Source organism: Nuphar pumila, chromosome 15, assembly GCF_984573655.1.
Source record: "Nuphar pumila chromosome 15, dmNupPumi1.hap1.1, whole genome shotgun sequence".
Lineage (NCBI taxonomy): Eukaryota > Viridiplantae > Streptophyta > Magnoliopsida > Nymphaeales > Nymphaeaceae > Nuphar > Nuphar pumila.
This window is the reverse complement of record NC_143263.1, coordinates 75,331,170-75,358,119: the sequence shown is the minus strand read 5'-3', so window position 1 is coordinate 75,358,119 and position 26,950 is coordinate 75,331,170. Positions and strand designations below refer to the sequence as shown.

Genomic DNA, 26,950 nt, shown 5'->3' with positions numbered 1-26,950 from the left:
GCAAGGTTTGGATGAGGCAAACTTGGATAATTGTGAAGGTGACATTGACATGAAGGCTTGTAGCAGGTATACAGGATGTGCATATAATGTGGAAGTTCCACAGTGAAATGTTGTGAAGGTGGGATGATTAGAGTGCTCAGGTGACAGTACAGTATATAAAAAAAAATTTGCAAAGAATGTACAGGTATGAATACAAAGATTGATGTGAAAGAAAAGGAATGTCACAACAAGATTGTTGTATTCAATTGGGTTTTTGATTTGTTAAGTTCAACAATTTGCATTGAGGTCGCCTTATCAGATTCTGAGACTTTCACAAAGTCTGCAATATATTCTTTTTATGACAGCAGAGCCATCAATCAACATCAACCAATGAGCAGAGGGATTGAAAATATGGTCACTGGTTTAGCAGGACCCAGACGTGCACTAAACATCACTAATACATCTGAGTTATCTTGAAAAGTATTTGAACAACCACTACTCAAAAGGCCCAGGATCACATGATAAGGGCATAGTAAGCTTCCCTAGAGGACCAGTTGGTGAAGAACATCCACCAATTCACACTTGAGTGTATATATATATCCACTCAAAATTAGCCTAAATGAAAGTTGTAAATGACATGCAAACAGGGAGTGGTGTTAAATGAAGTGACTATTGTACTGTGAGAGATGGTATAGTGAAGTATGGCAAATGAAGGCGTTATGATAGGCTTCGGCTGGTGATGTCACTGGTGAGCATACAGGTGAACATGCAGCTGTGATGGATGCTGGTGGAGGCTGTATGATAATGCAGAAAATCCAGGATATGTGCCGCGTAGAGCAGCAAGTGATGGACAGGATATGACTCTCACATGACACCCCCATCCAATAGTCAAATGGACTATAGGTAAGGAAACAACAGATTGGTAAGCCATGCACAGGGCTTATTGAAACCATTCACACAGCAAGACCTCCTTGAGATTGGCTGTAACACTTAGTGCTTGGGGATTTCACAGATGCAACAGAGTAGTCGTGAGCATGTGTTTGCTTAGATAACGACTCAGGCCTTAAGCTTTAAATTTGGTGAATGGGCCAGGAACAAAACTCGCATAGAATCGACAGATATAATCAGGAGAGCTTACACCCTCCACCAAATTGTTTAGTATCCCATGCATTGCCCCTCTTATGGATGATATCAAAATGTTCAGCAATGGATTGGTATTCATCGCTTCATTGTTCTAAAAATATTCTCTGAAAATTACTATTCCCCAAAAGTTGATATGCTATGAACATTCACGAGGTTAGAGATGGATTGTTTTCTCTCTCTCTCTTTTTTTTGAGAGTGGGAAATTCTGTAATCACTGGAATGACAACAAATACAAAAGATTTACACTGAGGCAGGTGAAGCTCAATAAACATTATCACGATATATGATAAAACATTATGAATATCATGCACGTGCAATAAAGTAAAGATGAAATGAATATAGTACTAAGATTTAAAAAATGAATGGATGTGTGGCATATGTATTTGAATGTGAAAAATTTAGAATACCGTGGGTTGCCTCTCATCTGTTGGACAGAATAGCATGGCTTACTACCTTAACGGTTGCAAAATCCAGACTAAGAGACATTGCTGGAACCATTTGTAAACCAAAGTTTGACTGATCTTTCAGGGTCCTCAACGCATCATATCACATCTGATAAAATCGGTGTAATATGGTGCTGAATATATATATATTCCCCCCCCCCCTTTTTTTCGCCTTGAAAGAACTCATATTATAAAACAAACCAACAAAACAAAAAAAATGATCACGATCTCAGCAGAGAAAGAACATAAAAAGAAATAACCAACTGAAAGCTACTGTAAAAAAAAATGAATCCGATCTGATATGAGATCAGATCGGATATCATCATAGAGATTATTCCAAATGTGAAGTGTAGATGGATCTCCTAATGGACTAAGCCCAAACGAAAAACCAAGATCAAAACTGATGGTTAAAACGATCAGAATTGAAATGTAATCATTCAAAAGGATACAGAGAGAAGGGACAAAAAAGAAGATAAGATCAAAGATGATAATAATACTGAATTCACAAAATATGCATAAGTGGAAATAAAACCCAGAGTCGGCAGGATGAAAGCTTAATGAAACGAGACATGAATGCCAACCAAACCGGTGGCATTGATCTGGAATTATAGAAATGTTAAATTGCTGAAGTAAAAGAAAAAGCTGAAGAGATAATGTGTTGTATAAGAGACATACACAGAAACAATCTGAAAATTTATGCTAAAAAAAAAAAAAGAAACGAAGGATTCTGGGAGGAATTGTAAAGAGAACAAAACGAATGTTGGAACATAAATGCTCCGTTAATGTTGCCATGGGCGGATCGAACCTGCAATATATACAGGTCGATACCACTCCTGAGGCTTCATAAAAGAGGAAAAGAGAAGGGGACCAGAGGCAAGGTTTGAACAGAACAAAAAGAAAACAAAAGAAAATGCAATAAAGAGAAAAGAAAATCTACGGAAATTTGAAAGGGATGGAGAAGCATTTACTTACCTGCAGAGTTGCAGAGGTTCCGGATGAAAGGGGAATTCGAAAATCAGCAAAAATCCAAGGTGCGTAAACTTTTATCTGCAGAGCTTCTGAATAACAAAGGAGCTTCTTCTATGGCCTTGAGGGGAAGCTTGTTGGATGGTCAAAAGATGGATATGAAGGAAGGAAGAGACGATTTCAAGGAAGATAATGGATATTAAAAGAAACTGGGTGATCAACAATGATAGGTATTGATTCTCGCCTTTCTTTTCCTCCTTGAGAGTTGCTGGAGAGCGATGAAGTGAAGGAGATGGGTTGCAAGATGGATGTAAAAAAAAACCGATGGCCAGAAGATAGGAGCTGGCCCCTTTTTTAAAGAGGAAATGGAAACTTCGAGAGAGGAAAGCCCGTTGGGGATTGAAGGTGGAGATGAGGGTGTGCGGTTGCAGATCGAACGATGGAAAGAGAAGGAAAGAGGCGTGGAAAGGGGTTCGTTGGAAATTTTCCCTATTTCAAAAAGGTGGTTCCCTTTTAAGAGTTTTCTAAAAAATGGTTAAGGAAATGAGGTTTTTGGTAAAGATGGCTTCGAAAACTTAAAAATCATCCGTTTTCTTTGTAGTTTTTCTCGATTTTTTTTTTATTTTTATGTTAATTTTCTATTTTTTTTTTGTATTTTTAGAATAAAATCTTAAAGCTTTACGAGAAATCGAAGATTTAAAATTAATTTTTTTGTGTTTTTGTAAAATATTTACAAAAAGGAATTTTCTGAGCTATTTTGAGAGAATTTCTTCAAAAGAAAATGGATTTGTGTCTGAACTTTTGAAAAATATTCGAGGTTTACAACCTCGAATTGAAAAATATAGGGCCGAGTATCCAATCATTTTTTTGATATTTTTGCGATTTTTATTTTGGAAACCTGACAACGGGGCTCAGGTTTGGATTTAAAATACTGAGTTCAGATCTGGAGTTGAATTTGAAATGTGGAACTTAATCCAGAGATCTGAAGAAAAACTGAAATTTAACTCTGGTTTTCTCAGAAAATGGAGTCAGGGGCAAAAAGGGTCATTTTTACAAAACTTTGAAAAATTTGGGGTGTTCACAGATGCCCCTCTTTGCTACTAAGCCGGTTGAAAGCCGAGCTTAGTGGCAAAGATAACACTCCAAATTTTGAAAATGCCCCAGTCAGCAGATTTGAACTGGGTATGGAAGAATTATTTTGAAAATATGGCTTTTCAGGCTTTGAAACCTTATCCTGAATGGTTTTGGGGAAACGAAGTCCTCGAAAATGATATGATCGAGTAGAAAATGAGGAAATCGTGATGGGACTTTAGATGGAGATTCTGAAATGGTGGGAAACGAAAATTTTGATCAGGTCTCATGGGTGAGACAAGATACTCTTTTTGGAATGATTCAGGTTTAGCCCTTAACCTGGATAGGACGAAGATATATCAAAAAATGAATTTGGAAATGAGGAGAGGAATACATGAGGACCTTGATGGGACATTTTGGAAAAGGCCTTGTGAAATGAAGCTCGAGTATGATCCTTTCTTGGAGGAATATATGAAGCAAGGGTTCCTTGATGGGAAGAACCATGGTGGGACTGGAAGAAAACATCTCATCAAAAATGAGGAATCTCATTGGAATGTGACTCAGGTTTAACCCAAACCTGCAAGGAAGATACCTCGCGAAGCGAGGTTCCGGGCTAACTCTTAATCCGGATAGGAAATCTACCATATGGGTTTCTCAGAAATGGAGAAAGCACGATGGGACCTTCGGAATTTGGACGAACAAATCCGAGAGGGGTTTTTGCGAAAGAAGGAAATATAGAGTCCCTAAAGCTTTGAAAAGGGGAAGAAATTGGGCGTCTCATTGCTGAGACTGAAATAGCTTTTGAAATCAAAGAATCTTTCGCAAATGGTTCAGGTTTAACCCTTATCTTGAGTGGGGTATTCATACGGAATTCTTCAATGAAAAAAAAAAAACCGTGATGGGACAGGAAGAGATACTTTCTTCAGAGGTAACTCTTTTGAGAAATATAAACAACGCTAGGTTGCATCAAAATGGATATTGAATGTTTATTTTATTTTTGGAATAGCTAGAAAATTTTGCCAATAAGATAAAATCATAGTAGGTTCAAACACTTGGAAATGTGCACGTATGTGCGAAAGATATTCTCTCTTTTACCTAGAGTATTTCCTCCAATGAGGTTAATTCTTCAGTTTTAAGAGTTAAATTCAAAAATTTAGCACTGATGATTTTCTTCAAGGAAGCTATCCATTTTCCTGATATGAGAATAGAAGAAATATTCTTAATTTCATAAAAGCAAGTAATGAAAAGATATTGATAAAAGAATTTTGCATGAGAAAAGATTACTCCTGGCAACTTTGGCAGTTTGATATCTGGGTGTTTTCCCATGATGATCTTTTTGCACTCTTTTTGAGTCATTGGGCTTTCTCGGGTTTTTCTCATCATCCTTCATTTGGATGTCCTGACTTTTTTCTCTTTTTTCAGGGAAGGGCACGTCACAAACTCCTTCATCTTGGAGATGCTCCGATCCTTCTTTTTCTCAGGGATTATACATGATATTGGCTCAAAAGGTCTTTTTAGATGATAGCAGAAATCAAATATCTTTTAGGGTTTGTCGGTAGGTTCATCACACTCGCCTTCATCTTGACGGTGATCTGAACTTTTCCTGGAAGGATCCGTCACAAACTCCGTCATCTTGGAGATGTTTCAAATCTTCTTTGGCCCCGGGGGTCTACTCGCTTAATTCGCCTTCATCTTGACGACAATTGAGAGATCCCTTTTGCGGATATTTGATTGCAACTTTTTAAACGAAAATGAGAAGACATGAGTTGAGTGGGTTCTTTTTATAGTTCAAGATATTTCCACTGCCTGATTGTCAGAAAGTCATTTTAAAATACGCGCCATAGCTAAGATCAATATCAATTCTCTTCTGGCTTTTCAACATCATTGAAAATTTCTTTCATTGATCATATAAAGGACATTTCTTACATCCTTTTGGTTGATCAACAGGAAAAGATTTGAATTTTATCTCTTTTTCTCAAAGAGTTTCACCTTTTTGGAAGGAAATACAGGAGGTAATCTAAGGAAATTCTTTTTGGAGTAAGAATATTTAGAATCAACAAACGTTTTTAGCAAATTGGCAAAGTTTTCACGAATTTCTTGTGAAATAATCACTCAATATAGATTTTGATGAGACACTTAGCTGTAATTTTAAAGAAATGGTGCAAGAAATCAGACTTTAGAAAACTGGACTGATGAAATATATTAGGTTTTGGAAATCTCGACCAGTTTATGAGAAACTGGATTTTTGATAATCCCGACCAGTGAAAACACTGGATTTCAAATCCCGACCAGTTATAAAAACTGGATTTGAAAATCCTGACTAGTTAAACAACTGGATTTGAAAATCCCGACCAGCTATAAAAACTGGATTTGAAAATCCCGACCAGTTATAAAAACTAGATTTGAAAATCCCGACCAGTTATGAAAGCTGGATTTGAAAATCTCGACCAGTTATGAAAACTGGATTTCCAAATCCCGACCAGTTATAAAAACTGGATTTGAAAATCCCGACCAGTTAAACAACTGGATTTGAAAATCCCGACCAGCTATAAAAACTGGATTTGAAAATCCCGACCAGTTATAAAAACTGGATTTCAAAATCCCGACCAGTTATGAAAACTGGATTTGAAAATCCCGACCAGTTATAAAAACTGGATTTGAAAATCCCGACCAGTTAAACAACTGGATTTGAAAATCTCGACCAGCTATAAAAACTGGATTTGAAAATCCCGACCAGTTATAAAAACTGGATTTAAAAATCCCGACCAGTTATGAAAACTGGATTTGAAAATCCCGACTAGTTATGAAAACTGGATTTTAAAAAGCCCGACCAGTTATAAAAACTGGATTTGAAAATCCCGACCAGTTATGAAAACTGGATTTGAAAATCTCGACCAGTTATGAAAACTGGATTTGAAAATCCCGACCAGTTAAACAGCTGGATTTGAAAATCCCGACCAGCTATAAAAACTGGATTTTGAAAATCCCGACCAGTTATAGAAACTGGATTTGAAAATCCTGACCAGTTATAAAACTGGATTTTGAAAATCCCGACCAGTTATAAAACTGGATTTGAAAATCCCGACCAGTTATAGAAACTAGATTTGAAAATCCCGACCAGTTATAAAAACTGGATTTGAAAATGAAGGATTTAATCTGATGGTTTGAAAGTGATTGAATTTGGGAGGTTATAACCCGAGGGTTGAGAAAATGATGAGATTTTGAAGATATTGCAACAAAAGGTTGGGAAACTGATAGAATTTGAAAGATTGAAGATCTTGAAGGTTTTGGAAATGATAGAATTGAGGAATCGCACCCTAAGGGTTTGATCACATGACCAGTGGGAGTTGGATCTTTTGGAATACAGGACCAACGAGATGCTGGATCCTTTGAAAATACATGACCAGCGAGATGCTGGATCTTTTGGAAATACATGACCAACGAGTGTTGGATCTTTAGGAAATACATGAAATTTTGGGAGATTTAAGTCAGAACTTGAACTTAGAAGGAGAAAGGTTTTTTGTCAGAAGACTGATTTTAAAAGGTTACCGGTGTGAGAACCGGTTTTTTTTTTTTTTAAATGAGCTCAATATATGATTGAAAAAGTTTGAGAAATAAGCAGTGTGAGAACTGGTTTTTAGAAGATAATTCAGGATTTATCCCCTTATCCTGAACGAGGGAAATAATAGAAAAAAGAATACCTCATTGAAAGGAGGCATCAGGTTTATCCCTTAACCTGAAAGGGTGTACAAAAGGTAGATGAAATTTTAATAAGATTGAAAAATTTGTTAAAACTTGACAGGGATGAGCATTAGCTTGACGTAAATCTGATCAAACCAAAATGAATTAAATGAAAAAAAATAAAGACCGCAAGACTAATTAAGATTTAACAAAATTTGAGAAAAAGAGCTTTTGTCTAATCCTGCCTGCATATAATGGAAGAAGACGATTATAAAAATGCCCCAGTATCATGGAAAAGAATGTAAGAATTGATAGAAGATCATTGTTTTTATTGAAATGGCTCTTTGAATAGTACAAAAGGTTTTTGAATGAAAATTCTAAGTATAAAATTTCTTCAGATGCAGAGCATTGATGGGATCTGGCATCTCCACTCCATCTGCGTTGATTAGACGATACGAATTGCGAGGTAATGCTTCCTTAACCACGTAAGGGCCTTCCCAATTGGGTGACCACTTGCCCCGTGGTCGATGCTTGAGATGAGCTGTCGATCTGAGCACCAAATCGTTAACTCGAAATTTTCTCTCAATGACAGATTTGGCATAATGTCGAGCTATCCTCTGCCGATAAGCTTGAGCGTGCTCTGCTGCTTTGAGTCTCTTTTCATCCAGTAAATCTAGCTGCACCAATCTCTGCTGCTGATACTGATCAAGTGGCAATTCTATAAGAGAAGCGAATTTGAGAGCGGGCTTTTGGACATGAAGAGGCAATACTACTTCAGTTTCGTAAACAAGTTCTGAAGGAGTGGCATTAGTCGGAGTCCGAATGGTGGTCCGATATGCCCAAAGTGCGTCATGAATCTGCTCATGCCAATCTCGACCTGTCTTCACCGTCCTTTCCAAAATACGGATCAAAATTTTATTGGTGGCCTCTGCTTGGCCATTCCCTTGAGGATAATAAGGAGTTGAGAAATGATGGGAAATTCTGAATTTAGAATAGAAGGTTTTCATTCTCTCATTTTTGAAATGGGTTCCATTGTCTGAGACAATATCATGTGGAATGCCAAAGCGGCAAAGAATGTTCTTGTGAATGAAAGAAACCACATGGCGGCCTTCTACTGTGCGTAGAGTAACGGCTTCAACCCATTTCGTGAAGTACTCTGTCGCAGCCAGGAAATACTTGTGGCCGTTAGAAGCAGAAGGAGTAATCGGGCCGACGACGTCGAATGCCCACATAGAAAATGGCCAAGGAGAAACAACTGATTGTAGATATGCGGCCAGAGCATGAATATAAGGCGCGTGCAATTGACACTTGACGCACTTCTTTACAAATCTATGACAGTCCTGCTGCATGGTATTCCAATAGTATCCCGCTCGGACGATCTGTTTGACAAGAGTCTGATAGCCAGCATGGCCCCCACAAATCCCTTCATGCGCCTCTTGGATAACTTCCATAGCCTCTTCTTTGTCTAAGCACCTTGAATACTCAGAACTGAATCCACGACGGTAGAGGATATTGGCGAGAATGAAATATCGGGTAGACATACGCTGAATTGCACGTTGCTCCCTTTTTGGCATTTCTGGTGGAAATTCACCAGACTCAATAAAATTTTTGATATTTTGATACCAAGGTTTCTCCTTCTGATAGACCTAGTTTACTTGCATAATTGAATCGAAAGCAGGTTGTTCAAGTCTGCCAACTTCGAAAGAACGACATGACTCACCATCTTTAAAGGATAGAATGGAGCCTAGACTGGCTAAACCATCGGCTATCTGATTGTGCTCTCTTCTGATATGACTGAGCTGAAATTCTTCGAAGCCGTCCACAAGAGCGAGGACGATCTTCTGATACGGAATCAATTTGGAATCTTTCACTTGCCATTCAGTGTTAACTTGACTGACAACAAGTAGGGAATCACCAAAGGCATGTACTCTTTTGACATCAAAATTTTGCAAGATTTTGAGGCCTTGTATTAGAGCTTCATACTCGGCCATATTATGAGTACATTGGAAACCAAGCTTAAGAGAATAAGGGATCATTTCTTTTTCTGGAGTGATCAACAAGACTCCAATCCTGATGCCAGACATATTTTTAGAGCCATCGAAGAACATATTCCAAACTAGGGGCTGTTGGATATTATAGATGTGTTCATCAGAAAAATCATCCTCTGCTTTAATTTTTTCAGTCAGGGGGAAGTCCGCCAACTGATCTGCGATCGCTTGGCCTTTAATCGACTTTTGAGAGACATACTCTAAGTCATATTGCATTAGAAGGACTTGCCACTTTGCAATCCGTCCAGTGAGAAAGGGTTGTTCTAAAATGTATCTGAGAGGATTAAGCTTTGATAAGAACTTAATTTCAGAAGCCAACAAGTAATGTCTTAACTTCTGGCACATCCAAACCAGAGCTAGACAAGTTTTCTCCATCTGAGAATACTTCTTTTCATAATCAATGAATGTCTTGCTCACGTAGTAGATGGCGTGCTCTATCAGGCTGCCTTCTTCATACTGAGCGAGGAATCCACCACAGGCATTCTGATTGACTGAAATATATAGCAAGAGAGGTTTCCCCAGCTTTGGTGGCTTCAATACTGGTGGATTGAGGAGATATTGCTTGATGCGCTCAAACGAGAGCTGACATTCCGACCCCCATTCAAATTTAACTCCTTTTCTTAGCAAATGGTTGAAAGGCTCGCATCTCATGGCCAAATTAGAGATAAATCTGCGAATAGACTGAATACGCCCTTGAAGGCTCCGCAGTTCTCTGAGATTAGTTGGAGGCGGCATGTCAATAATGGCTTTTGCTTTAGCCGGATCCACCTCGATCCCTTTCTTGCTTATAATAAAGCCGAGCAGTTTGCCGGACTCTACTTAAAAAACACATTTCTGAGGGTTAAGTCTTAATTTGTAAAGAATAAGTCTTTCAAAAACTTGACTAAGAGCATCAAGGTGATCCTCTTCTTCTTTAGACTTAACCAAAATGTCGTCCACATATGCATCCATATTCTTGTGCATTTGATCATGGAAAATAACGGCCATTGCCCTTTGATAGGTTGCCCCGGCATTTTTGAGTCCAAATGGCATGACTGTATAGCAAAAGGTTCCCCATGGGGTAGTAAATGAAGTCTTGGACTGACCACGAACGGCCAGCTTGATCTGATTATAACCTGAATATCCGTCCATGAAAGAAAACATGGCATCACCTGCTGTGCTATCAATCAACAGGTCAATATTGGGAAGCGGATAATCATCTTTCGGGGTGGCTTTATTTAGATCCCTGAAATCGATGCAAATCCGAACTTTTCCATTCTTTTTAGGGACTGCCACGATATTTGCCAACCAATTTGGGTAATCAATGGCTCGGATAAAGCCTGCTTTTAGCAAATCTTCAAGTCCTTCCTTGACTTGCTGCTCAATTCGAGGGTCTAACTTCCTCAGTTTCTGCTTGATTGGTCTGGCTTCTGGTTTCAACTTGAGTCGATGCTCAACCAACTTGATATCCAATCCTGGCATATCTTCGTAAGTCCAGGCGAATACTTCTTGATGCTTTTCAAGGAATTGGATAAGTCTAGCTTTTTCAACTTTGCTTAGACTCGATCCGATTTTGAGAATTTTTGGATCATCTTCCGACCCAATGTTGATATCCTCAGTTGGATCTTGAACCAAAGATGATGGTTCATCCTGCTTCTGAATGTGAGCAAATTCTGGCAATTCTTGAATGGTGGAATCAAATTCAGCTGGCTCTTCGGTCTGCTCTGTTGCCTGACTGACTTCTGCTCTGTCTTTTATCTCAGGAAACCTTGCCAATTTTAGATACTTGGGATTGATAACAAATCTTGTCATTGATTCAGGAGTTAAAAGGTCCTGAAAATGCCAAAAAGAGGTTGTTTTGAGAAAATATATGAGCCAAATCAAATTTTTTGTATAAAGCAAAGAATAATGACACAGACAAAGCATAAGAAGGAATTGATGGATACTTGAAGAGAAAATTTTGATTTTTCATTGATTGAAGTAAAGTATTTACAAGACTTTAACAAAAGATGGGACTGTATTGTCCCTACAAGATAAAAAGAGAATAAAAGAAAGCAGGAAAACTAAGGCATCATCTTCACTTGTTTCCTTTGACAAAAACTGTCTTTTTGCTGGAATCCTGGCCGGTGAACCCCAACCCTGAACTGTCTGCATGCCGAACTGGAATGATGGGCTCTATCATGCCGTCTTCATCTTTCCCCATGCCTCGGAATGGCTGGTATCCATGTTTTATCAACAGATCGAATCCCTTTCTTGCTTTAGAAAACTGAGGAAATAAGGGATGATCTTTGAAGGAGGCGTAGTTGATGCGCCCTCCTAACTTGAAGAAACAAGGTCCCTGCCATTGAACCGTGGCTGCTATGTTTTCCTCTTCCATGACATCTTTCAGTTTTAGCATCTCTAGACTGTCGCTGAGGTTGATCTCATCTGCTTCTCGAATGCTTGGAATATCTGCTGTAAATGTCGGTCGAGGAATCATTGGCTGTGGCAGCCTTTCTTCAAAATCTTTCCCTAAGATAGTAGTAATCATGCCTCCCTTGGACCACTTGATGCACTGGTGAAGAGTTGATGGAACGGCATTGGCATTGTGGATCCATGTTCGTCCCAACAACAGATTGTAAGTTGGCGGTACATTGACGACATGGAACAATACCGTGTGCACGGAGTAATTGATGAAGATCTCCAAAAAGACTTTGCCTTTGGCAGTTTGCCCATGATTATCGAAGCCATAGATGGTGATGAGATCAGGCACATATTCTTCCTCTTTTAATCCCAATGCTTTCGCTGTCATTTCTGGGCAAATATTCAGAATGCTGCCCCCATCAACAAGTACGTGCGGGACAGTCATGCCCCTGGTCCTGACCACGATGTAAAGCGCATTGTTGTGGAATGAATGAGGCTTTGGCAGGTCCTCATTAGAGAAAGTGATAGGCGCATTAGTCATCGCCTGGTTTACAATCTGCGCCATATCTTCAGGTGTGGTGCCCGGCTTCACCTTGATCTTCCTCAATAAGTCATCTAATTTTTCCCGGTGCTGAGGAGAATCATGGGTTAATTCAAAAATAGAGATATTGGAGAGCGCTGTAATAGGCTTCTGAAGGCTTTTAGCCCGCTCTTCTGCTGCTTCTGAGGTTTCTGCTTCCTCTGTGCAGGTCTCTTTTTTCACGAATCTTTTTGGAAAAACTCGTATTTTCCCATTTTCTACTGACGTGTTCCTGATGTTCAAAAATGAGAGGATATCCCCTCTCTGGGATGCAGGTTGATCCTGACGCAGAACCATTACCTGATGTTGCAGACTTATATCCTCTTCGGAACAAGGATGTATGTGACTCTGTGGTAGGAAGGAATGTTCAGAAACAGTTGATGTGGAATGCTTTGGAAATGGGGCGGACAGGATGTCCATTTTGCCCTCTTCTTTATCCTCGATGAGGATGCTTTTGTCGATACAATCCTGGATCAGATGCTTCAGAACGAAGTAGTATTCGGTGTCATGGCCCATCGCACTGTGGAACTTGCAGTACTGTTCCTTAAATCTTCCCATGAGCACTGGTGGATCTGCCACCTTGGGAAGTTTCACCATCCCGTGAGGCAGCAAGTATTCCAGAATTTTTTCTAAAGGCTGGTCGAGGGGAGTGAACTTCCGATCCCTGCTCCAGTTTATATGTTTGGGCTTTTCTTTAAGGTCCCCCTTTTGTTGAGGACCGGCCGAAAGAGGCTTATCATTGTTCTTGAAGAATTTGCCCTTTCTTTCCCTGCTCTGCTCTGGCTTCGTGCCACTGCCCTGATCATCTCCTGGAATCTCAGCGGAGTAGGTGAAGTGTGCCTTTTTCTTTGGGTCTGGGATATTTTTGGCCAAGGCAACCCCCTCATACATCCCGTTTTCCACACCCATCTCGAGCCATTCTGCTCGCTCTGTCAGTTTGATAAAGGATTTGGAGGGGTATGGGAAGAGGAGGCTTTTTAGGGGCTGAGAGAAATTATTGAGGATGACTTGGAGGGCATGTTCCTCAGAGATAGGGTTTCTCATTTTGTTGCACAGGCTTCTCCACTTATGAATGAAGTCCCTGGCCTTTTCATTGGGCTCCTGCTTCAGGTTGCACAGATGGTTCAAGGTGGGTAGAGCTTCCGTGTTGAATAGGAAGCGTTCAACAAACATATTAACGACTCTGTCAAAATCCCTTAGCTCAATGGGATTGACATGCTTGGCATACCATTTGGCGGCTATTCCCTCCAAACTGCGGGGGAAACAAAGGAAGAGGGCACAGTTGTCTTCGCTGAATCGGGCGCATTCTGCGAAGAACATGGCAAGGTGAGCCTTGGGGTATCCGGATCCATCGAATTTAATGAATTTTTGGGGGAGATTCTCCAAATTGATGTCTCCTTCCAAACCAAGGTAGAAATCCTTCCTGGTGTATGACCTTTTTCCTTTATCTCGGACTTGCAGGTCTTTGACAATTTTGGTTAGTGCCTGGATCGAGTCCTCTGCGGGGGCCCCATGCTTGGGCTTGTTCACTGACACTGGCTCTTCTACCGGTCTCTTGGGCTGCCGCAAATGTTTCGGGATGTAGATCAGCTGCTCTTCTTCCTCAGAGACTTCTTCTGACCCGGAACCTTCAGAGGTGCTGTCACGCTGTACTTTCTGCTTGCTGATCTTAACCGGCTTCTTTATGGGCTTTTTCTTAGCTTTGCTTTTAAAAGCTGCCTTCTTGGGAACAACTTTGGCCTGCTCAGCCATCATCTTGGTCATCATTTTCTGAAAAACCCGATACATGGCTGGATCAACATCACTCTCATCTCCGGAGTCATGCTTTTTGGATAATCGGGGAGAATTCATCTCCTCTATCTCACTGTCACTGTGCTGTTGAGTGGCCCTCTTATCAGCCCTTGTCTGAACCATTTTCAGATGCCAAAGCTTTCCTGCAGAATATGGGGAATGGTTAGAGTATGGAGAAGCTTTTTGAAAATCATAATTTCTTTGAGAGAAAGCAAGAAATGAAGGGATTTGGTAGACAATTTCAAGAGATTATCCCATTACCCAGGATTGGGTCATCACACGATTTGTGATATTTGTGTTACCATTTTGATGATAACAGAGAAATATGCCTTGTTACCTAGACGAGGTCGTCAACCATGATAAAATATATTGAAGAAATTCGGAAGGAATATCCCTTTTACCCAGGATTTAGGTCGTCACCCAAAATTTGTGACTTTTATTTGCGCTATAAACAAAATACAGAAAACAACATTTTTGGCCAAAAAGTAAAATTTTATTGATATTTTTAACTTTCAAGGACAAAGAGAGGGTGGGCAGACAGTTTGCCACCACTCTCGATATTCAGATGATACATTTGGCCCAGGAAATATAGACAGAGAAATAAAGGAGTTCCAGGTATATTTAGCGACATGATATGCCCCAGACCACTGATCCGACTGCAGGTTGAATTCTGACACGTTGCCTGTCGGGAAACGGGTGTTGGCACGAACCTGTAGCTGCGAAAACTGCCTCAGACATCGTTCCGGCTGATAATCAACACAAAAGAAAGGTCCCATCAACTTGTAGCGCTTATCACGAGCATAAGTGTATCGAGGAACATTCTCTCTTCTGTCAAAGAAATCCCAAGTGATCTCTTCCTGATGCAGCTTCTCGATCAGAGCTCGACATTGGATGACTATCTTCGGCTGCTTACTGTTGAACCTAAAAGAACTGGCCTTCGAGGGAACGTGGCGTAGGAACCACGACTGCAAGGCGTAAGTGCATCCTTCTACCAGAATGGTCTCCCCAAGAGCAAATCGAGCCAAACCTCTGTAAAGGAAGGCTAATGCGGCCATGGAAACTGAGAGCTGACGGGTCTGCTTGCTTCCCCATCTCCGAAAGAGCTTAGCAACTCTAATGTCTATAAAATTCTGACCATCTTGGAAGAAGGCTAACCCCACTATGTACAGGATCATGGCGTGCTGAATTCTGTCCTTCGCTGCTCGGGACAAAGTGTCAACCTCTTTGTAGGCTCTGTACTTTTGATATAGCTCGAACAGGTCGATGAACTGACTCCCACTAATCTCGGTGAGAGGCCAGGATCTGCTCCCGGTTGCTCTTGCTAAGGCTTCCCGAACATCCACCCTTTTGATGTTGATCAAAAACTGCTGCTCGACAAGATCATCTGGCTGACCAGCTGGTTCGGGCAATCCCATAATATCATTGAACTCATCCATCAGTAGAGTCATCTCCCCCCAAGGAAACCAGAATGTGCAGGTACGTGGATTCCACCGTTCTGCCATGGCCTGAATCAGAGCTCCGTTGATGATTCGTTTGCCTGCCGCCGATGCCATCTCCAACCCGCAGTCATCTAAGTGGTCCGGGAACATACGCGAGAAGGTGGCGAACCAAGAATAGTACCACCGAGGGAAGAAGGTACGAGACTGGATGACCCGATGATCTGGGGTTCCATCCTTTATTTGATAGAAGACATGATCCCAAGGAAAGATAGCATCGGGAGATTCGGATGCCATCGGAGTGATACTAAGGCAAAAAGATGAAGAGAGTCAGATAGAATGCAGGACTTACGGATAGACTTTTTAAAGAATCAAACCTGGAAATTTTGAAAGATTGAGGAGATTTTAAAAGAATTTTCCAGGGTTTTTGAAGAAAATTTGATCTAAAAGAGAAAAAGAAAATGTAGGTAGAAAGGAATATACACCTGGGGTTTTTGGAAATAAGGGTAAGTTTTGAATAATACACCCAGGGTTTTTGAAAAAGGTTTGATACATATATGAGAGAATAAGAGAATTTATCATACAACTAAAGCCGCACAAACAAGGATGCGCACACAGCACTCCCTAAAGGCTGACTCTAAATGCAATATTTGAAATGGCTTGTAGGACCTTAATCCTAACTCTAGGGTTCAGATCATCTGATTCCAACCAAGATACGCCGATATACGCAAGCCGAAGCTCGAAGTACGTGGCATAGAAATATTTCTCCGGTTCTAAGGTAATGGCTTCCCAACATCCTTGAGCACCTACCGATATACCTCGGACTATGGCCCTTAGGTACGTGGTAGGGGGGCGCGAACCCAATTAAGTGGTCCAGTTGTGAGGCTCTCTCCCGAACTATGGTTCAGTGAGACAGCACAGCAACGTGAAGACCGGGACAATATAGGTAAGGAGGTTTTCAAAATATGCTCAACATGCAAGAAATCAGATGGCCCTAATGCAAGTCCTAAAGAGATAGATTAAAATGAAGAGAAGCATACACTTGCATACATTGTTTTGCATTCAATCCCTAAAATTGAGGAGAGTTGTATTTCAGACCTAAGTCTAATGTGAGCATAGAATAATCTCCTCAATGTGGTCCTACCAAACCATGCTTAAATCCTATATGCAATGATGTCAGCTTAGGACAAAACCTAGGCTCCTAAGGTTTGCATGGAAATGAAGCTGACATATGAAGAATAAAGACTTAGATAATGTCAAAGCAAAAGAAAAGGCATAATTCGACCGAACGAAGACGTGTCCCATCACGGTCGCCAAAACTGTGATCATCGCAAAATTTTTCCTCTCGTAATATTCTCTCTTCCTTCTCTTTTCCTTTCCAACCTCTTATTTTCCTCCTTTTTGAAGGGAGAAAGATAAAAGACGGAAAGAAAGAGAGAAGAGGAAAGAAAGAAGAGAAGAGGAACTCTTTTGCGGGTCTCACTTGACCTTAATTTTGAAGATATTTTGAAATAACTCGCCTCCGTTTTTGAAATATTTGCGGGAAAACTGGGAGACGGTATCCGCTCGTCAGTACAAGGTTCGACCGTTCCTGGCACCTTTACCAGGGGTAATCGAACCAAGGGTCGAATTAATGCCTTTTGCTTTGTTAAGAAATTATCTAAGTATTTATCCTAAGTCTAAAATGCACAATGAATTATGCTTGTGCAAATGCAAGGATGTATGCTCTTTTTGAAAATGTTTTGAAGAAATCCCAAGTGAATCCGATAAAGTGAAGAAATGTTTTCTAACTTAGAACTTAAGATTAAAGTTCTAGGAATAATCAGGAGCTTGGGAAAATAAATCTGGAATTTGGAAATTGATTTTGAAGTCTGGAAATAAAAAGAGAATGAAGGAAATTTTCAAAGTCATAAATGGACTTTGAATTTAGAAGTTTGAACTTGGATGAATATTTGGAATGGAATTGAATTCCACTTTTGAAGTTTTGATTTTAGAAGGAAATGCGGGAAATCTAAAGGAATTGAGAAATGGGATTTGTAACAGTTGGAATTTCAAGATGAAATCCGAATCCAAGTTCTGGATTCTGAATAGAGTTTTGAGTTGATTTTTGGATTTAGGATCTGAAATGGGAACTTAATCTGAAATCTGGAATGAAATGGAATTGGTTTTTAAGGATTGAAATTAAAGTGGAATTTTGGATTTGGAATTTTGAATGGAATTGGATTCAAGATTTGGAATCCAAGATGGTATTTGGATCTGAAATCTGAGATCCGAGATAGGGTTGGACTCTGGATCCTAAGATGGAATTGGATATGAAGTCTGAGATCCAAAGTAGAATTGGATTCTGGACCCTAAAATGGGCTTGGATCTGAAATCCGAGGTGAATTGGGTTCTAGATCCTAAAGAATGGATTTTGGATCTGAAGTCTGAGATCCAAAGTAGAATTGGATTCTGGATCCTAAGAATTGGAATTTGGATCTGAATCTGAGATCCCAAAGTAGGGTTGGATTCTGGATCCTAAGAATTGGAATTTGAATCTAAATCTGAGATCCAATGGTAGAATGAGGATCTGGATCCTAAATGAAATTTGGATCTATGATTGGAGATCCAAAGTAAAATAAGGGTTTGGACCCTAAATGGAATTTGGATCTGTGATGGGGGATCCAGAGTAGAATAAGGATTTGAATCCTAAATGGAATTTGGATCCGTGATTGGAGATCCAAAGTGGAATGGAGTCCTATACTTGGAAATCTGGATCCGAGTTGAGACTAGGATTTGATTTTGGATTTGGGTTTTGATAAGTCCAAAATAGGACTTTTAAAGATGATATGGGTTTTTGAAGATCCAGATTTGAACTTGAGAAGGTTTGGGTTTTTGAGATTCAAAAAGTCAATTTTGATTTAAAACTTTGAAGAAAAACTGGATTTAGAATCAGAAGATGAATTTAGAAAATTCAAAGTTAATTTGAACTTTGAAATTGAATTTTGAATCGAGTTTGGAAATTTGAAGTTTGAATATGAAATGATTTTAAAATTTCAAAGTCAAATTGGACTTTGAAATTGAGATAGGTTTGGAATTTGAAATAGAAAAGATGTTCAAAATCACTTAGGTTTTTGAAAGAATTTTGAAAAATATGATGCAATTCTACCCTATATGATGAATGAATTTGAATAAGTTTGAAATTGGACTTTGAAAAGCTATTTCATTCTTTAAATGAATTAAAATAAGATTGAAAATATAATACATCCTTGACTATGGTCATTGAATGTATTATATGATAATCCATATTTAAATTCAAAAGAAGAATAAAATACATTTTTTAGTGCTTTTATAGAATTTAAAATGAAATCAACCCTCAATATACCCTGACTATGGCCATTGGTATATATCTTGAGTTAATCCTAAGTTAAATTCTGATAAAAGAAAAAAATATTTTGAGAAAATATGATGGATTTTGAAAGTGGATCCAGTGTGGATCCAATGTTATTTCGTAAAAGATAAGAATTCTAAGTTTTGTTCACACCCCGACTATGGCCGTTGATGTAAATCGTCAACTTAGAATTAACTTACCTCTTACGAAATGGTGCACGTGCCATTCGTGTTTCACCATTGTGGGGATTTTGAGAAATAAAGGAGAAATGCATGGAATAAACAAGTAATTCAATGATATTTACAATGCTCATCCATTCTACCTAAAGCAGCAAATGTAAATTCTCATTTGAATCTAGCTATTACAACGCTTAAAATTGAAAATACAAATCCCAAGTAATGGCATTTTCCACATATTTCCTGCAAAAACACTTTAGTTAGTATAAAAGTAGAAGAGAGTATCACCTTGATTTTAAAAGATACAAAATGAGATGCTTATATGTCATGAGTTTATGGCTTATAATGTAAACAACTGAAAAGTGATATATGCTTATATACCTATATGTTCATAAATGCATATACGTGTATACATGTATGTATATATATATGCATATATATATAATATATGTATATGGCATTTATACAATGCATGTGAGATATGCTGATTATATACATGGTATAATTAGGTAATTAGGAAATGGTAGAGAGATAACGCGGAGGATTCCTAAGGTGCTGTATATAACAGCACAACAGGGGTATGTGAGTATACAGGGGAGGTTGTTGTGAAGGACAATGAAGGGAGGATAGGCAACCCGTGCCCGTACTATGTAAATGCAAGGTTTGGATGAGGCAAACTTGGATAATTGTGAAGGTGACATTGACATGAAGGCTTGTAGCAGGTATACAGGATGTGCATATAATGTGGAAGTTCCACAGTGAAATGTTGTGAAGGTGGGATGATTAGAGTGCTCAGGTGACAGTACAGTATATAAAAAAAAATTGCAAAGAATGTACAGGTATGAATACAAAGATTGATGTGAAAGAAATGGAATGTCACAACAAGATTGTTGTATTCAATTGGGTTTTTGATTTGTTAAGTTCAACAATTTGCATTGAGGTCGCCTTATCAGATTCTGAGACTTTCACAAAGTCTGCAATATATTCTTTTTATGACAGCAGAGCCATCAATCAACATCAACCAATGAGCAGAGGGATTGAAAATATGGTCACTGGTTTAGCAGGACCCAGACGTGCACTAAACATCACTAATACATCTGAGTTATCTTGAAAAGTATTTGAACAACCACTACTCAAAAGGCCCAGGATCACATGATAAGGGCATAGTAAGCTTCCCTAGAGGACCAGTTGGTGAAGAACATCCACCAATTCACACTTGAGTGTATATATATATCCACTCAAAATTAGCCTAAATGAAAGTTGTAAATGACATGCAAACATGGAGTGGTGTTAAATGAAGTGACTATTGTACTGTGAGAGATGGTATAGTGAAGTATGGCAAATGAAGGCGTTATGCTAGGCTTCGGCTGGTGATGTCACGGGTGAGCATACAGGTGAACATGCAGCTGTGATGGATGCTGGTGGAGGCTGTATGATAATGCAGAAAATCCAGGATATATGCTGCGTAGAGCAGCAAGTGATGGACAGGATATGACTCTCACATGACACCCCCATCCAATAGTCAAATGGACTACAGGTAAAGAAACAACAGATTGGTAAACCATGCACAGGGCTTATTGAAACCATTCACACAGCAAGACCTCCTTGAGATTGGCTGTAACACTTAGTGTTTGGGGATTTCACAGATGCAACAAAGCAGTCGTGAGCATGTGTTTGCTCAGATAACGACTCAGGCCTTAAGCTTTAAATTTGGTGAATGGGCCAGGAACAAAACTCGCATAGAATGGACAGATATAATCAGGAGAGCTTACACCCTCCACCAAATTGTTTAGTATCCCATGCATTGCCCCTCTTATGGATGATATCAAAATGTTCAGCAATGGATTGGTATTCATCGCTTCATTGTTCTGAAAATATTCTCTGAAAATTACTATTCCCCAAAAGTTGATATGCTATGAACATTCACGAGGATAGAGATGGACTGTTTTCTCTCTCTCTCTTTTTTTTGAGATTGGGAAATTTTGTAATCACTGGAATGACAACAAATACAAAAGATTTACACTGAGGCAGGTGAAGCTCAATAAACATTATCACGATATATGATAAAACATTATGAATATCATGCACCTGCAATCAAGTAAAGATGAAATGAATATAGTACTAAGATTTAAAAAATGAATGGATGTGTGGCATATGCATTTGAATGTGAAAAATTGAGAATACCGTGGGTTGCCTCTCATCTGTTGGACAGAATAGCATGGCTTACTACCTTAACGGTTGCAAAATCCAGACTAAGAGACATTGCTGGAACCATTTGTAAACCAAAGTTTGACTGATCTTTCAGGGTCCTCAACGCATCATATCACATCTGATAAAATCGGTGTAATATGGTGCTGAATATATATATATATTTCCCCCCCCCCTTTTTTTTCGCCTTGAAAGAACTCAGATTATAAAACAAACCAACAAAACAAAAAAAATGATCACGATCTCAGGAGAGAAAGAACATAAAAAGAAATAACCAACTGAAAGCTACTGTAAAAAAAATGAATCCGATCTGATATGAGATCAGATCGGATATCATCATAGAGATTATTCCAAATGTGAAGTGTAGATGGATCTCCTAATGGACTAAGCCCAAACGAAAAACCAAGATCAAAACTGATGGTTAAAACGATCAGAATTGAAATGTAATCATTCAAAAGGATACAGAGACAAGGGACGAAAATGAAGATAAGATCAAAGATGATAATAATACTGAATTCACAGAATATGCATAAGTGGAAATAAAACCCAGAGTCGGCCGGATGAAAGCTTAATGAAACGAGACATGAATGCCAACCAAACCGGTGGCATTGATCTGGAATTATAGAAATGTTAAATTGCTGAAGTAAAAGAAAAAGCTGAAGAGATAATATGTTGTATAAGAGACATACACAGAAACAATCTGAAAATTTATGCTAAAAAAAAAAAAAAAAACGAAGGATTCTGGGAGGAATTGTAAAGAGAACAAAACGAATGTTGGAACATAAATGTTCCGTTAATGTTGCCATGGGCGGATCGAACCTGCAATATATACAGGTCGATACCACTCCTGAGGCTTCATAAAAGAGGAAAAGAGAAGGAGACCAGAGGCAAGGTTTGAACAGAACAAAAAGAAAACAAAAGAAAATGCAATAAAGAGAAAAGAAATTCTACGGAAATTTGAAAGGGATGGAGAAGCATTTACTTACCTACAGAGTTGCAGAGGTTCCGGATGAAAGGGGAATTCGAAAATCAGCAAAAATCCAAGGTGCGTAAACTTTTATCTGCAGAGCTTCTGAAAGACAAAGGAGCTTCTTCTATGGCCTTGAGGGGAAGCTTGTTGGATAGTCAAAAGATGGATATGAAGGAAGGAAGAGACGATTTCAAGGAAGATAATGGATATTAAAAGAAACTGGGTGATCAACAATGATAGGTATTGATTCTCGCCTTTCTTTTCCTCCTTGAGAGTTGCTGGAGAGCGATGAAGTGAAGGAGATGGGTTGCAAGATGGATGTAAAAAAAAACCGATGGCCAGAAGATAGGAGCTGGCCCCTTTTTTAAAGAGGAAATGGAAACTTCGAGAGAGGAAAGCCCGTTGGGGATTGAAGGTGGAGATGAGGGTGTGCGGTTGCAGATCGAACGATGGAAAGAGAAGGAAAGAGGCGTGGAAAGGGGTTCGTTGGAAATTTTCCCTATTTCAAAAAGGTGGTTCCCTTTTAAGAGTTTTCTAAAAAATGGTTAAGGAAATGAGGTTTTTGGTAAAGATGGCTTCGAAAACTTAAAAATCATCCGTTTTCTTTGTAGTTTTTCTCGATTTTTTTTTATTTTTATGTTAATTTTCTAATTTTTTTTTGTATTTTTAGAATAAAATCTTAAAGCTTTACGAGAAATCGAAGATTTAAAACTAATTTTTTTGTGTTTTTGTAAAATATTTACAAAAAGGAATTTTCTGAGCTATTTTGAGAGAATTTTTTCAAAAGAAAATGGATTTGTGTCTGAACTTTTGAAAAATATTCGAGGTTTACAACCTCGAATTGGAAAATATAGGGCCGAGGATCCAATAATTTTTTTGATATTTTTGCGATTTTTATTTTGGAAACCTGACAACGGGGCTCAGGTTTGGATTTAAAATACTAAGTTCAGATCTGGAGTTGAATTTGAAATGTGGAACTTAATCCAGAGATCTGAAGAAAAACTGAAATTTAACTCTGGTTTTCTCAGAAAATGGAGTCAGGGGCAAAAAGGGTCATTTTTACAAAACTTTGAAAAATTTGGGGTGTTCATAGGCGGGGAGGTATGAAAGGATTTGCATAAAAAAACTGGTAGAACCCACTTGTGTCCGCACACCGCTTTCCTACCATGATAATTTGATGTTTGTTTCACTCATAATAGGAAAGGAAGTTAAAGAGATGCCAGCTCAATACTTTTCCATGAAAATTACATGAAACAAAGAGGCCCTATTTATTCGAACTACTTTAGGAATTGTAATGAATGAAATTTATAAGGAATTAAAATGAGTGCACTAGAATTAATTTGTTGATGATTGACAATAGTAAGATAATTTAATGGCAAAGTTCCAACATCACTAAAAGCTTTCACCATTTCTTCTATCTATTTGAACTAGAATGACTGTATAAAGACATCAACATTTATTAGCAGCCTTCCCGAGGTAGCAAACACTAGCATTTTTCTCCTTTCTTTGTAGGAAATTTTGCTTTTGTGGATATTGTATTGATGACCTTTAACTAAAGCATGTATCTATTCACGTCCATCTGTACATGAGTAGCATCAAACAGACTTCAACTTCAATTTTACTTTCAATGGAATACGTGCAGGATGGTTGTTTTCGTCAATCCAAGCAATTATTGAACTTTCTACCAAGACTAGCTGAGAATTTAACAAGCAAAAAGTTAGCAACTTTTCCTTTTTCTTTCATTAAATTGACATGATTTCTTCGTACTGTCAATTGTGATATTGAAAGCTTGAAAATGAAGAAATCGAAAAAAAAAAGTCTTGTAGAAACTTTTGAAATTTTCAGTCTCAGGACAAACCTATCACTACAAGAAAAACCCTAATTAGCGACAAACATTTGCGATGGACAAAATTCGTTGTAAAGTGCCAACGAATTAGCGAGTGAATGATAGTCGTCGCTAAAATATCATTTATTTGCGATTGTAGTGATGAAAAATATTATGTCGATAATCCGTTGCAGCCTAGTGATGGATCAACGACAGAACTATTTCGTCGTTGAGTCTTCGCCAAATAGCGACGGAATTTGGCCATCGATAATTTCCCCGTAAATCCCTAATTTTTTCTCCTTTCTTTCTCTTTTCTGTTTCGTCTCCACTGTATTTTCCCAGCCCGCCTCCCGTCGGCCCTCGACCGACCTCCTGTTGCCCCCGACCTGCTGCCTGTCGGCCCCCAGCCCGTTGCCTGTCGCCCCCCGGCCCGCCTACTGTTGCCCACCGGCCTGCCTCCTGTCGCCCCCTCGGCCCGCCTCCTTTTGCCCCCCCAGCCCGCCTCTTGTCGCCCCCCAACCTGCCGCCCGTCGCCCCCCTTCCCGCCGTCTGTCGACCCCTGGCTCACCTACGGTCGCCCCCGGCCCGCCTCCTGTCGCCCCTCCTCTGACCTACCTACTGTCGGCCCTTGGGCCGCCTCTTGTCGCTCCCCCCCCCCCCCCCGCCGCGTGTTGCCCCCCAGCTAGCCGCTCGCAGCCCCCCGGCCAGCCTACTGTCCCCCTGTTATCATCGCAAAATTTTTCCCCTCCCTTGCGAGAGAGAAACGAATTTCGCGAGTCAAACTCGACCAAAGTTTTGAAAATGATTTTGAAAATTTACTCGCCTCCGTTTTTAAAATTTGCGGGAAAATTCCGTGGAATGGGATCCGCCTGTCGGTACGAGGTTCAACCGTTCCTGGCGCCTTTACCAGGGGTAATTGAACCAAGGATCAATTACGTGCTTTAATTTGACTCAAATAGCTAAATTATGCTCTATTTTTACTAGAATGCACAAAGAATCAGGCTTGTGCTATGAAATTTTTAAAAAATGCAAGTTTGAGAAACTATGATGTTTGCTTTGGAAAATTGAAATGCATTTGGAAAATGATTGGAAAAGTGCTTGAAATTGGAGTTTTTGGGAAAATCATTGAATTTCATTGGAAATCAGAAATTTGCATTGAAAAGTGATTTCTCAGGAAAACTTGAAAATCTGAGAAAATTGGTTTTGAGATTGGAAACTTGGAATTGCTTTTATAAGAAAATGGATTTGAGAATCTTGAGAAAATCTAAGAAATTTATTGGAAAATGACTTTTGAAATGGAAAATGAATTCTCAGGAAAACTGGAAAATATGAGAAAATCGATTTCTGAAAACTTGGGATTTTGAAATTTAAGAATTTGAAAACATAGGAAAATCTTGATTTGAACTTGGGAAATGCTTTGAAATGTCATTTGAAAACTTAGGATTTTGAGAAAATCAGATCCTGAGAAAGACTTGGAAATTCTTAAGAAAATTGAATTTTCTGAAATTGAAATTGGAAAATAAGTTTGAAAATAATGCAATTTGAATGACATGAATGAATGAATATGAATTTGAAAAGTGAATTTCATTGAGGAATTGGGAAATTCTTTTGAAACTTTGAGAAATGCAGTGCATTTTTGAAGTTAGCCTAAGAGTGTAGGCTGAATGTGGCTGATATAAAGATCATAAATCTTGATTTTCTTCGTATTCTGACTATGGCCATAAATACGAATCCCACCGAGTTTATAAACTCCATAAGAGCTTGTGCACGTGCCATTCGTGTAAACCATAATGAATTTGAAATAATGTGCATGAATCATACATCACATATTGAAATTTGCATAAATTAAACTATATGCAATGCAACCCTATTCTAAGCAGAAAAGTAACTCTTATTCCAAATTATTACATTTGAGGTTACATTGAATTGAAATAAAAAAATAAAAGTTAAGTCTTCTTCTTGAATGTTCCTGCAAAACTAGAAAACAAGGTTAGCACAAAAATGTAGGTTTTTCTGAATTTATCCGAAAATATGGGAAATTATCGGATATTATTCAGATATAAACCCAGAATCATACCCCCTTTGATATAAACATGAAAAATAATGAATAAATTTTGAAAATAAACTTGAAAATTCGAAATTGGGGTCAAAATGACCAAAATACCCATGATAACAAGACTATGGCCTTGAAACCAGGGTTTTCTGAAATAAATTTTGCAAAATTGAAAAATATGAAATGCAAATGAGATTAAAATTAACCCTAATATGATTCTACATGCTCATGTACATGATAAAAACCCTAAAATGGCGAAAATATCATAAAATATCAAATTTAACTTGATTTTCGCTTCTGAATTTAAAGATAAACTAACACATGGAGCAAATGAACTTGGAATTAAACCAAATTTGGCATGGACACCTAAAATAACCCTAAAAACATAATGAAGCTCGAAAATATATTTTTTTGTATTTTTAAATATGGAAATTCAAATAAAAACCCTAAATTTTGTGATTTTTGCCTAAAATGTTGATTCTAAAGGAGATTTAGGATATCAAACTTCCATAAAAATTTCCCAAATTTTATGGGGTGACAGAGGACAGTAAGGCAAGGATTTTTTCCATTTACACTTTATGGTTTTGACCTATGGTCTGAGCTGTGCCACTCCGGCAAGTCGGATCGGAATCCGGCGACTCTAGGATTTAGAGGAAACAGACAGGTTTTGGTAGAAAATGTAGGAAAAATGGAAGAAAGATGGGAAAATGGCTGAAATTGTGGGAAAATGTCCCTGACAAACAGAGAAAGATTTTATCTTTTGATACCATTGGGATTAGGGTTATGGTTTGTAAAAGGCCATACTATTATCAGAGACCTAAATCTCTG

At 38.7% G+C, this 26,950-nt stretch overlaps 1 long non-coding RNA gene across 1 annotated transcript in view; it reads left to right on the top strand.

Annotated features, from left to right (window-relative positions):
- LOC149815636 (uncharacterized) overlaps positions 1-26,950 on the top strand; it is a 196,659-nt gene that overhangs the window by 88,101 nt on the left and 81,608 nt on the right. The gene's annotated exons all lie outside the window — the stretch shown is intronic.